Below are 13,929 nucleotides of genomic sequence, written 5' to 3' on the forward strand. Positions count from 1 at the left end.
GCATTCTTTTCATTGCCTTCAAAAATGGAATTTTTAATCAATTTTCAACCAATGAAGATCACGGGAATGCTCTAGGCCATGAGATCCTCAATTTCTTCACCCTCCATCACAACAAACTGATCATAAAATGATGCATTGAATCAAAAGATCTGCTTTTAGTCTTTCTCTCTCCTCTCTCCTCTCTTGTTGATGTTTTAAAGGGTTAATGTATGAGAGAGGGGGTGGTCTGAGATGAAATATTTTGATATCGTGCGATAATGTGGGAGTGCAAAGGGACGTACATCAGGGTTGGATGGAGCATTAGCGGTTGTTGAAGAGCATCAACGGGCCTCCAAGTTCAAAATACACATGTCATAAGGCGCGATTTCATGGAGTAAGTCATGGATTTCATTGTTTTATGATAAATTTTGGTTGGGAATGATTTTATTTGGTTGCCAATGTTGTAATTTATCAAGCATGTTGAAGTAATCAAGAAAAAATAGCCGTATAATAATTTTATGCTAAACACGCAAAACCTGTGACTATGCGATTTAAGGGAGATTTCGCGATTTTTGGAGTGCATATAGTGTTCCTATGTATTGAAATATGATAAGAAAATAATTCTCAGTAAGATCAATCAATCTAAACTAGTAAATCAATAAATATAAGTAATTATCTATAAATATATAGTAAAAAATAAGAAAAAATAAGAAAATAGGATTTTCCCATCCAAAAAATAAGGAAAATAAGATTCATGCTTTTGAGTGTATGATAGATTTAAAGCATGAGGTTTAGCCTCAGTTCATCCCTATCTCTATGTTAATGTGGATTTTTATTGCTTTATGTGAAAGAAAATTACATAAAAAATACGCCTTAAACCTACCAACAAATGCATAGCTCTAAATGGTAGGGAGAAGGGGGTTGTTAAGTGTTTAAAGCACGTTGAATTTTGATGTTTTATGATGCATGGCATATAGGGTATTTTGTTTTCTAGAATTAAAAGGGTTTAGTAGCATGAGAATGCTCGGTACTAGTGCCCTAAGCAATGTAACAATCGTGGATTAGAAGAAAAGCATGAAAAGAATTGTATTTGCACTTTTACGCTATTGATTGTTAATGAATAAACTTGTTTGAGGAGAGTAATCATACATAATTGCATTGCACATACCATATGGTATCATCCTGAATGCATAGCAACTGTTTGTATGAGGGATGATCTACATTGAGAGTGTGAGGTATCCTAAGCTATAGGGTTAGAGATTCAGTTCCTTTGGGGAATAATCAGTGAGGATTTTTTTTAAAAATATCCTAGATCGATTCAATCAAAAGAGTGGATCTTGTTTCCAATTTGTTCTATGTGTTCACGGGGTATCTTAGGGCCAATCCCCGAGGTGTAGGAGAGTCGTTATTGGAGCTGCAGTGATCAACCGAGGGATGCTCCCTTTGTATGTCCTTACATGGTGTACAACACTAATATGTTTATAGACTCCCTCTGAGGAGTGTGGGGAAGGATATACGTTGGACTACAAATCATACAAATGCAAAGTTATGTATTTGAGGTTAGAGTAGCATATCCCTTAAATGCTCCTGGCCACGAGGCCATGTGGGATGGTTTGAGCTGAGGAGTAGAGGCCCGACTAGTACCATAGAGCTAGTGTCAAACGCGTTTTAGGTCTTGAGAGGTGGTGCATTTTTTGGGAGCCTCTAATAGGTGGTGTTTTTTCAATCTTAGTCAATAGAGACATGTTTATTAATGTATGCCAAAAGGTAGTAAGATAGATTCAAAAGACCGTCAAGCTAAGCTTCAGAGACAAGAAAGAGCTGAATGGGCTAGAGGGCAGGCCAAATTTATTAGAAGATACTCTTCGCAACCTCAATCCTACACATAGTACATTAGGAGAAAGAAGCTCTAGTACTTCTCTTCTTCTAGTTACTTAGCCCACTTCGAGTGGAGTATTAGTTCCCATCGATCAAACCCCTTTAGTGAGTTTGGTTGTCATCATGGTGCAACCCATTGCAATCCCAGCAAGAACACCGGACTTGCTATCCTTAGGGTTTTCTTCCCATTTTTAATGGGTTAGAAGAGGAAGATGAGGAACTTCATATTAATGAATTCCAAAAGTTAATGTTTAACTACCAAATCCAAGATGAAGGACACCTGATGATGTTCTTTAATATGACTCTGAAAGGATGAGCTATAGTATGGTATCATAGCCTAGAGGCTGAAACCATAACTACAATTGACTTTTTCTTTGTAGCCTTTCAAAGAGAGTTTTCCCCTAAAAGGGGAGGTCACTATTGGCTACGTGTTCTCAATGTAACACGTCAAGAGCCTCATGAGAATGTTTGTGGGTATTTCAAGAAACTGAAGAAAGTATTCCTTAAGTTGCAAACCTACATTCCTATTCTAATTGCTGCTCAGTTGTAATACTTTTTGAATGGGCTAGACTTTAACATTTAAGTGTAATTGAGCAATGTTGCTCTTCTTGACATTGATACGGCTATTACCCGAGCTAGAGAAGGTAGAATCGTGATTACATGTGGCCTATATCTCTACGACAAACTGGAATTCGAGTCTAGGTGTTGGAAATACTTTTGCACTGACGAATGGAGGTCAAGGGATGCCCATGAGTACCTCTAATGGGAGAGGAAGCACAATTCAAAATGTGCCCATGTTGCTAGCTCCTCCCATTGTGACCATGCCTATGGCTAGTTTGATGACTCTACCAAATATTGGAAGCCAAACAATAAATCCTACCATTGTTCCAAGAAATCAACAATCAATTCCCCAATCAAGTGATTAAGCCAATGGAACAACAGGTAGAAAATCATGGCTATAAGTCAAGTGCCTCGAATGTCATTAGCGAAGTTAAGGAAATGATAAAGTACTATATTGACATGATCATCAAACAATATAGGCAAATAGTCGTTGATGTCAAATTCCTTAAGAAGTAGTAAAATTTGATAGGGAGTCAATGCCCTCAAGAGGGTGCCCCCTCAAGATTCATCTGTAAGTGGTGTGATGGTGTCAACATTTCCCTAGGAATTGCCCAAATGTTAAATGTGACATATGCAAAAGATGCGACTGCTTAGCTAGTACCTGTTGGAGCAAGATTAGCTCTCTCTAGCAAGGAAGTAAAGAGCCAGGTCCAGTTAATCATTAAGCGCAAAGAAATAATCTCCAGCAAGATGAGGGACCAAAACAAATACTGCAAAGGGGGAAAGTTATTGTAGAGGAGCTGCCTAATGGCAGTGGAGTTAGCCTTATTGAAGCTATTTGTGTCAATGGCACTGAAGCTTCTAATCTACGGGTCATTTTACAAGAGGTCAAAAAGGGTAAAGATATTGACAAAGACAAGGTAAAACTTGTTGAGGGAAACCCTTAGCAAGATGATAAGGGGAGACGCAAGTCCTTAACCCCGATATGGAAGGTGGACCTCTAAAGGCCGTAGATGGTAAAGATGACCCCAATAAAGTATTGCTAAGAAAGAAGGAAAAATCCAAGAAAGAGGCACCAAAACCGGTTCAAAGACCAAAAAAGAGAATGGTCTAGCGAGAAAAAAGGGCTCTTGCTATCTATCATGAATTCGATTTAGCAAGTTCTCTTTGCAATGTTAAGCCAGATATAAACTTCCTGCAATTGATTATTTGTCTCAAGAAGTGCGTAAAGAATTTAAGAAGATTCTTCATATTGGGTATATCATTGAGCCCTTGGGAATAGCATGAGTAGGTGATGATTGGTTTGAACATGTTGAAAAGCATTGTCCAAGGATAGGAGCATATGTTGATGATATATTAGTGGATCATGCTATTGTGGGCACAGGATCCTCCATCAATATTATGAGTTCAGAATTCATAGAGAGGCTAGGATTAGAAATAAAAAAAGATGCCTCCATGATTGTCCACTGGCTAATGATAGTTTAAGACAACCTAAAGGTTACATTACTAAAGTCCATGTGACTATTGCCAATGTGGAATGCATCCTAGACTTTAGGATCATTAGGTTTACAGGCGGCCTAGTTATCAAGTATTGCTAGGCAAGCCATGGATCTTACAAGAAGACTATCAAGTTGATATACCCATTGGTCAGTTGATCTTCGGCAGAGGTGCTAGATAGTTAGTAGTAGTAGATGCCTACCCTAGATCTCCTCAAAGTGAGAGAGTTTCTTTATCCTCCTCGTCAGAGTTAGATATATTAGATGCTCCTCTATTAGTGAGTCGTCGTCAAGTGACAAATCTAATGAGGGGTCCACTACACAGAGGATATCTATCAAGTAACTTTGAATGAGCCAATAGAGGCTCGGGAGAGGAAAAGAGATGCGGACGTAATTGAGCTAGACCTTGGCACACTGAATAATTCGTGGCCAATTAAATTAGGGTCATGCTCAGTTTGGAAGAAAGGAAGGACTATGTGTCTTGATTTAGAACTTCCACGATATCTTTGCTTGGAGTTATGATGAGCTGAGAGGTATCCCAACCTCTGGCCATGCATCAAAAGGAAGGTAGCCACCGTGTGCATCAAAAAGTAAGACGTATGCCCTTTGAATTAAGAGATGGGCTATTCGAAGAATGAACAAAATTATGAAAAGCTGGCCTGATATTTTTGGTACAACACACACAGTGGTGTTTGCCAATTGTTATAAAAAAGAACAACAACAACAATCAAATTCAGCTTTGCGTAGATTTCAAAGAGCTTAATATGTAGATAGTTAAAGATTACGATCTGTTACCATTTATTGATAAGATTTTGGATCAGTTAGCGAGTAGGTGATAATCGAGAAATATGTGCAAATATAGGCATCAAAATGTGCTCAATATAAAAACATGTTTTTTAAAAATTCATTTTGCTTTTGTACCCTCTTGTCAAAAATGATGTATGCAGCAATGTAAACATATGATTCCAAGGCTCATTAAAATATTGTGCTAGGGAAAGGAAAGGTCAAACACCTTTGTCCCATTCTCAAAATGAAGGGTTTTCTAGACCTTAACCAATGCATGCAACTTGATCTTATAATTGAAGAAAGGAAAAGGAGGTGGTTGCAATTGTGGGATTTGAGGAGGTGGGAGGTTGAGGTGGTTGCACCCTCTCTCTTTCTTTATCTTCTCCTCGTTGGACCAATATACCCTTCATCGACTATACGTAAGTGGTATATTATTGTAGCGACAAACTACTTTACGAAGTGGTCTGAAGCTCAAGCAACTGTGAAGGATAATGCTAAGGAAACAACCAATTTCATCATAGAGAAAATTGTTTTTTGTTTTGGTCCACCTAAGGATATAATGTCTGACTGATGACACACTTCTTGAACAATGTTATAGTAGCCTTGATAGAAAATTTGAAGATTAAACATAATAAAACTACCCCATATAATCCACAAGAAAATGGTCAAGTTGAGAGTACGAATAAATAGCTTGTTGAGATCTTATCCAAGATAGTATTGGAAAGTAAGAGAGATTGGGATAAGAAATTATGTGTGGCAGTATAGGCTTACAATACAACATTCAAGAGAGCTATAAGCCACACCCCATTCAAGCTGGTGTATGGAGAAGAGTGTGTTTTGCCATTGAAAATAGAGTTGCCCACTGTGTGTTTTGCTCTCACAATCATTCATTGAGTGAGATAGAAGTGTTGTAGAAAAGATATACTTCACTTGCACATCTTGATGAAATTCTATTGTAGGCTTTATTATATCAAGAGGTATGGAAGAAGAGAATGAAAGCACTTCACGACCTTCGGGCTAAGAAATATAATTTTGTGAAAGGTCAGTTGGTGATGTACTATAATGCTCGTCGTGAGCTATTTCCTAGTATGTTGGAACCCAAATGGAATGGACCATACAAAATTGTATATTTAAGAAAAGAAAGAAAAATCCTAAGAGCAATTGATTATCACCTTGCAAAGGCTTGGTAGGTTCCTAGGGACGAGTCAAACCTGAAAGGCCAATGCCTTGTTTTCCTTGGGGTAGCCACTAGCCAGAATAAGGAAATAAGGAAGGTTGGAGTGAAAATAAAAGTGAGCGGAAGAAAAGGATTAAGTGATGGCTTGTGAGAGCTTGGTAGGTTCTTAGGTACCGAGTCAACACCTAAGGCCGATGCCTTGTTCTCCTTAGGTCACTATGCTCAGCCCCCTCGTTTTTACATGCCCGAGTATGGAAACTCTGAAAGAATAATGTGTTAAAATAAAATTTATGATTTGACTAGGCTATAGGAGTCCTCGCCTAGTAGGCAGTCTTGGTCCAATTGTCTTAAGTTGGGTAGGTAGTTCAGACCACCACTAGAATGACCTCTTTGATGGTTCTTTTCGCCAATCTATGTTGGGGTAGTTGGTTAGTGACTCGCTCTAGATTTCTGTCAAATTATGTTGGGCCTATCCCTTGAGGATTTTCATGCCTTGATTTTGTGAGGGGATAAGGTAATAGTTGTTCTTGTGCTTTGTTGCACATATTCTTTGTGGCAGCTTGAATCTGCTTTTCATGGTTGTTGTTTATGTAGATCAGTTTGTGGGATTGGATGGGCTAAGTTGCCCTATCCCATGGTTGCCAATGAGAAAGATCTTTAGAGCCTGTTTTTGAAGCAAAAAAGAGCTCAGGAGACCAAAAAGACCAAATTTTGATGCAAAATGAAATGATTGTAGACCAATGAGCTAGAGTTTTTCTAGATGGAGTTCGATGCTAGAACCCAACGCAAGTCTTAGTTCATCAATCAAAGTCCATTTGACCCCCCATTTAATCCCTACAAGGTTTGGCATTATGAAGCAACTATATGATCTGGGAGCCGAAAAGTGCATAACAAAGGCCACATTTAGATTTCGATGCCACAAATTCAGCTGTTCAGTCGGATCTCAAATCGAAGTTTTTTCGAGCCTCTGTTTGACAAAAAAACCGCTTTGCCAAGTGTGAACATGCAAAATTTTGAACCATTTTTTGTGTTTAAAGCTTAAGCTTGTTTAAGCTTTAAGAGAATTGAAGAGTCACAATTCATGAAACGTGGGGTGGGGGGGGAGAGGGCCACCATTCTTTTCGGTGCCTCCAAAAATGGCATTTTCAATTAATTTTCAGCCAATGAAGATCAAGGGAATGCTTTAGTCCATGAGATCCTTAACTTATTTGCCCTCCATTGCAACAAACTGATTGTAAAATGATGCATTGAATCAAAAGATGATCTGATTTTAGTCTTTCTCTCTCCTCTTGTTGTATGTTTCTATGGGTTAATTTATGAGAGAAGGGGGTGGGTTTAGATGAAAGATTTTGATATCATGCGATGATGGAGGAGTGCAAAGGGATGCACATCAGGGTTGAATGGATCATCAGCAAAACTGTTGAAGAGCATCAGCGGGCCTCCAAGTTCGAAATACATACAGCATAATACATGATTTCATAAGTAAGTCATGGATTTCATTGTTTTATGATAAATTTTGGTTGAGAATGATTGTATTTGGTTGCCAATGTTCTGATTTATCAGGCATGTTGAAGTAATTAAGAAAAAGTAGTCGTATAATAATTTCATGCTAAACATTCAAACCCCCAACTATGCGGTTTAAGGGAGATTATGTAGTTTTTGGAGTTTTGTCGTACTTATAGTGATTCTATGGATTGAAATATGATAAGAAAATCATTCTCAGTAAGATCAAATCTAAACTATTAAATCGGTAAATATAAGTAATTATATATAAATAAATAGCAAAAAATAAAAAAATAAAAATAGAATTTTCACATCCAAAAAATAAGACAAAATAAGATTTATGATTATGAGTGTATGGTAGAGCTGAAACATGAGGTTTAGCCTCAGCTCAGCCCTATCTCTATGTTAAAGTGGGTTTTTATTGCTTTTGTGAGAGAAAATCACATTAAAAATACGCTATGCATAACTCTAAACTATAGGGAGAAGGGGGTTGTTAAGTGTTCAAAACAAGTTGAATTCTGATATTTTATGATGCATGGCATATAGTGTACATTGTTTTCTAAAATTAAAGGGGTCTAGTAGCACAAGAATGCTCGGTATTAGCCCTAAGTAACGGAGCAAATGTGGATTAGAAGAAAAGCATGAAAAGAACTGTCTTTGCACTTTCATGATGCTAATTGTTGATGAACAAACTTGTTTGAGCACGCTAGTTGTACACAATTGCATTGCACGCACCATATGGTATCATCCTGGATGCTTGCATAGCAACAACGGTTTGTGTGAGCAATAACCTACGTTGAGAGTGTGAGGTATCCTAAGCTGCTATAGGGTTAGAGATTCGATTCCTTGGGGGAATGCTCAGTGAGGACTTTTTATTATCTCCTAGATCGATTTAATCAAAAGACTAGAGCTTGTTTCAAATGTGTTCTATGTGTTCACGATGCAACTTGGGGCCAATCCCTGAGGTGTAGGAGAGCTATAGTGCAGCCACAGTGATCAATCGAGGGGTGCTCCCTTTGTATGTGCTTATGTGGTGTACAACACCAATATATTTAGGGACTCCCTCTAAGGAGTGTGGAGAAGGATATCCATTGGACTACAAATCATAGACACAAAAAGTTCTATATTCGAGGTTAGGGTAGCATATCCCTTAGACGCTCCTAGCTACAAGGCCATGTGGGGTGGTTTGAGGTCAAGAGTAGAGGCTCGTGGCTAGTGCCATAGAGCTAGTGTCGAGTCCATTTTAGGTCCTAACAATTCCATACACCCAAATGTATAACATCAAGTAAATGCATGCATACATATTTATCATGTCAAGGAAATGCATGCCTTTTATATTTTTCAAATTTACATTCTTCACATATTTTTTGCATAGTAGCCACTTTGAACTTAGGCAAGCCCATCACAATTTCATGTGACTACATACTCTTCAACTTCTGCACATTTACATGGCTAATATGTTAATGACAAATATCAATATTAGCCACAACTCCTACACCTTGTGCAAACATAGCAATCTTCATCTTGGGTATATTTATATTCAATGGTAAATATCCTTTCCACATACTTTCATTTTGCAACCAATTCAAAGGGATGCGCCTTGTAGGAGATGTAAGATACCACATGATTTCAAAAGAATGGATATTTTATTCAATAAAATTTACAGGATTATATTTACAAAAGGGATTTTTAAATACAATCTATAAAAAAATGTAAGTTTTGTAAAGTAAAAGGGGTTATTTTATGGCCTTATAGCATGTGAAGAAAGGAACTTTCTTAATATCCATGTGAATGCATGTTATATAGATAATTTCTTATAAGTGCATCCCTTGAATATCCATTCTTGAAATCTTCTATAAAGCAACCATTCTGACTTAACTTTACTTGCAATCCTTGATCAATCATTTTCCCAATAGAAAAGGTCTTTGTAATATTAAGTATATGCATCGCATCAACCACACACTTAATCTTTCCATCATACATAGATAATGAGACACTCCCATCATGACAATAGAATGTGTTGTATTGTTATATATTTCCACAAAGCTAAGCATTTTAAGACTTTTCATTTCTCTAAACCATTCTTTGTGAGACATCCTATGGTTAGAGGTACCTAAGTTCACATACAAGTGCACTACAAGGTGTTGAAAACAAACAAGAGAGGAGAGAGGTGAAGTACCTAAGAGCACACACACACAAAAGCAAATGGAGACTTGAGAACATAGAGACATAGGGCTGAAATATCATGTCACATCACCAAGGCATGTAATGGATGCCAACTTATGTAGAGCCTGACATCTCAACACTCTCCCTTAAGCTTAGCATGAGCTCGTGAACTCCAAGCATAGTCCTAAAGTGTTAAAACTTTTTAAATCCCAAGGCCTTGGTAAAAATGTCAATATCTTGATCCTATGTTCTTGATATAAACCAAGTCAATATCACCTACCAAAACCTGCTCCCAAATGAAATGGTGATGGGCCTCTATGTGTTTGCTCCATGCATGATACACTGGGTTACTAGCCAATTGAATGCTACTAAGGTTATCATAGTGGATGATAACCTTCTTATCCACTTTCATCCCTAAATCACCAAGTAGCTTATGTGACCAAGCTACCTCACATGCTGCAATTATAGCACATGTGTACTCTACCTCTATACTAGACAAGGCAACTGTCGGCCATTTCTTGTTACTCCAAGTAACAGCAATACTCCCAAAAGAAAATATAAAACTATGGTAGATCTCCTATTTGAAATACTACCAACCCAATCTGCATCTGTATAACCATGCAAATCCAATGGTGTACCTGCACCATAGAATAAGGCATAGTCCAATGTGGACTTGACATAGTGAAATGTGCATCGTACTGCATCCAAATGTGGCTTCTATGGAAGCTACATAAACTCACTCTCCAAACCAACTATGTAGTTTAGGTCTATCCTAGTATTTATCAAATAGATAAGGCTACCCACAATCTTCCCATATATAGTGACATCCTTAATCAAGTCACCCTCATGTGTACTAAGCTTAGCATTAACATCCAAAGGTTTGGAAACTAGTTGTGCCGTATAGTGCTTAATAGATCCATCTTTAACCTTGTAAACCCATTTGCATCCAATAGATTTCTTTCCTTTAGGTAAGTGCACTAACTCCCATGTGTCATTATCTATAAGTGCAACCATTTCTTCTAGCACAATCCCAATACTCAATACCTTTTATACCCTCAAAACAAGTGGATTCCACATCCTATATAACCTTAGCTGTATATGCATAGTAATGAGATACATAGCTATCATATGTTAATTGCTGCATTGGCTTTCTCGCTCTACTTGACTTCTGTGGACCTGGATCACTACTAGGTGCATTAGCATCCTCTTGTGCCTTCTGCACACTAGGTATTTTAATAGACGGAATCCCAAACTCCTCATCCAAGGTCTATTCAAAGCCATTTGAATCAACATCAACATGAGAGAAACATGATCATACATCTGTCACACCAACTTTTTGTTTACCTTTACTTGATATTTGTGATGTACTCAGTGGACTAACTTGTGAGCTCAATCTACCATTCTAAGGTCTATCAATAGAACCATGACTAGGAGACTCTTGTGGTCCACTCAATGTCTATGACTACTGACCTATTTTTTGCACAGTCGCACTCTCATGTTCATCAACCTCAATTTTATTCCGCACATTACTATAGTAGCTATTCATTTCATTTGAAAAAACATACATGATAACTCTCATCTCACATGTAAGAGGGTTATAATATCTATATACCTTCTGTTCTAGAGAATATCGAATTTAACTTTGAACCGAGCATGCATAAACCAAGCAAAGACAGAAACCGAGCATGCAAAGACCAAGCGAAGTAGCAAAAAAGAGCAACATGAAGAGAAGTGATAGAATTCAACCACTATAGAACCAAAATCACACCTCTTATCTACTCTAATTGTTAGTTGAAAAATCTCAAACCTTACTTACAACACCACGACTTGAAGTGACAAAAAAAACACTCCATGCATGCTCAAATTTGATCATTAAACCATATGATAGAAATTAAAAGACCTAAGGTTATCAAAATTTACAAACCAACCCATACAATACTCATAGTCTTAGCACAATAGTCATTGTCTTAACACAACAGCAAAAGCTCAATACACTTCAAACCCTCTCTTCTCCACACTCATCATCTACAAAAAAACATCCCACTCTTCTCCCTTTTTTGATTTTTGTCTTGATTGTATCATAGGAGGCGCCCTTGCTCATCTCCCTTGCAATTTTCTCCACATAACATGGTAGTACACTACAATAAGAATTTTATAAACTCCATTTCATTAACATTTCAAAGCACATGGAAAAAACTCACGCACAAAAGCATATCATCCTAGAGTGCATATAATGTCCTAAATAAGTCAATAGTAGTAACCTTGAAAAACCATGACAAAACACAAGTCAATAGTAGTAACCATACTAATCAAAAGGGCATCCATATGCATCATCCACTGGCTCACTCTCTGAAATCTCCTCATCTGAGCTGGACTGATCTCTAGTACCTAGAGAAGGTCCCTCGACCAAAGGTTGTAGAATGTGACCAACAATGTCAAGGTCACTATAAAAAGAATAACAAGGGCAGCCAGATGCGATGCATGCATGCATCAAAGGGGTTGTACCACTACCCATCTCCAAAGACAATCCTTTGGGAGGACAAAGAGCCTCTAGAAAGCATCGCACAATTTTGACACTCCACTGCACACATGATCTCAAATGTGCCTCCTCGCCAACCTCCAATACCCTCACAATATATGGCAAATAGTGACGAATGACATGCCGCAAGAACTACACACCATGATCATGTCATAATGTGGCACTCTCCTGAAGACATAAAGAGGTCATGTAGCCTCGATATCATAGCATGTAAAAGTAGAAGGCATCCATCTGTCACACAATAATGACAAAAAATAGAGACATGTCACAAACTAATCAAGAACAACAAAGCACCAAGAAAACTAAGTGTACAATAACCATGTCAAATACCTCTACGCCAATACCCTCAATTGTAACCTCATCCATGAAGGCTAAGTCCTCAACTATGAATCTACTCACAATCTCCAACTCACACCGCGGGGCATATTTCTCCACCCTTGAGGGAGAGTCCCTTGACAGAAAGAAATACATTTTAAACATTGACAATTACCTAACAATCCTATTTACATATTTTTGACTCAAAGAATCACCTGAATGGAGGCAAGACAAACAACCCAACTTGAGTTCTCCAAACAAGCTACTGTCACTCCAAGTCCATGCTGAATATGATCCTCCGACACCTTATTCCACAATGGAACACCATCTCGTCCATGTGTAGAGTCCATGGGAAGATCCAAGAGCACAAAGTCAACAGCCCATGTGAACGTCTTTTTCTTTTTCTTATACTCCACCCCCAATTTATTGATTTTTTTAATGTATAGATATTTGCATAATCCTCATTTCTAAGAGAGGATGCAAAATCCTTACCCATAGAAATATCATCTCCACATCCAAATGAAAAGATAGAGTGATCCAAAGAAGCCCCCCCTTGTATGGACAAGAGTGGCACATATTCTTTTTGGGATGGTGGTCTAGGACGTGAGGATGGACCTAAATAATCACGACAAGTATAATGAATGAACATCAAGCATAGCATACAAAACAATCAACTTTCGTATATCCTTAAAAATATGCATACCATAATGAAAGCTACCATGCATACCAACATCGAGTGGTGGTGAATTGTCATCAACAAAAATTTCATGGTCTAAAACTAAACAAACAAAGAAACATAAATATTTATTTTACAAGGAAGGTATATAAAGTATCCAACATAGAGAGCTAGCCTTCTCTAAGTTGCATGAGACATGAATATGCAAAGTGAAATAGGTAAAAGTCACATGTACTCTGTGTCTCTCTTGGAGTACTTGCAATAGGGATTTGGAAAGCTTTAGTAATCACTATATAGAATGCTTGGGTTGATCCTCTAGAAGGTCCTCTATTTTGATTCTGATTCAGAGCTCCTCTTAAGACTGGTGGTTGTTGGTTCCAATTGGTAGGATTCCATTGTTATTGTTGAGTTTCCATTGGGGGAACTATCTAAGTCCATTACTATTGTGGTTGATCATTTGATGGTATTGCCATCTATGGTCACTGTGGATTTGGTGTACTATACTATAGCACTGGTTGCATTTGAGGGTAGGGGTAGGGAACAGTCCATGGGACTACATTTGGTGGATATACCATTCTTGCCATGGAGGGAGGTAGAACCCCTTCCTAAGGTCATTGATAGCCTTGCTTCAACTTCATTCGACAATCTTGCACCTTCCATTGCAGCTTGCAGGTTGATTGTTCTTCTCAACTCCACAAACTTACGAACTTTTGGTTGTAGGCCTCTAAGAAAAACTCCCTTCTGGATGCCTTTATCAAGTGATGGTTGGTCCATCTCTTCAATATATATTCCATTCTAGAGATATATGCCTCTACTCGTTCACCAAAGGACTGCTGACTTAAGTTCATGAACT

This window comes from Lygodium microphyllum, chromosome 3 (genome assembly GCF_053477565.2).
Source record: "Lygodium microphyllum isolate KBCC chromosome 3, Lygodium_microphyllum_v1.1.10, whole genome shotgun sequence".
Classification (NCBI taxonomy): domain Eukaryota; kingdom Viridiplantae; phylum Streptophyta; class Polypodiopsida; order Schizaeales; family Lygodiaceae; genus Lygodium; species Lygodium microphyllum.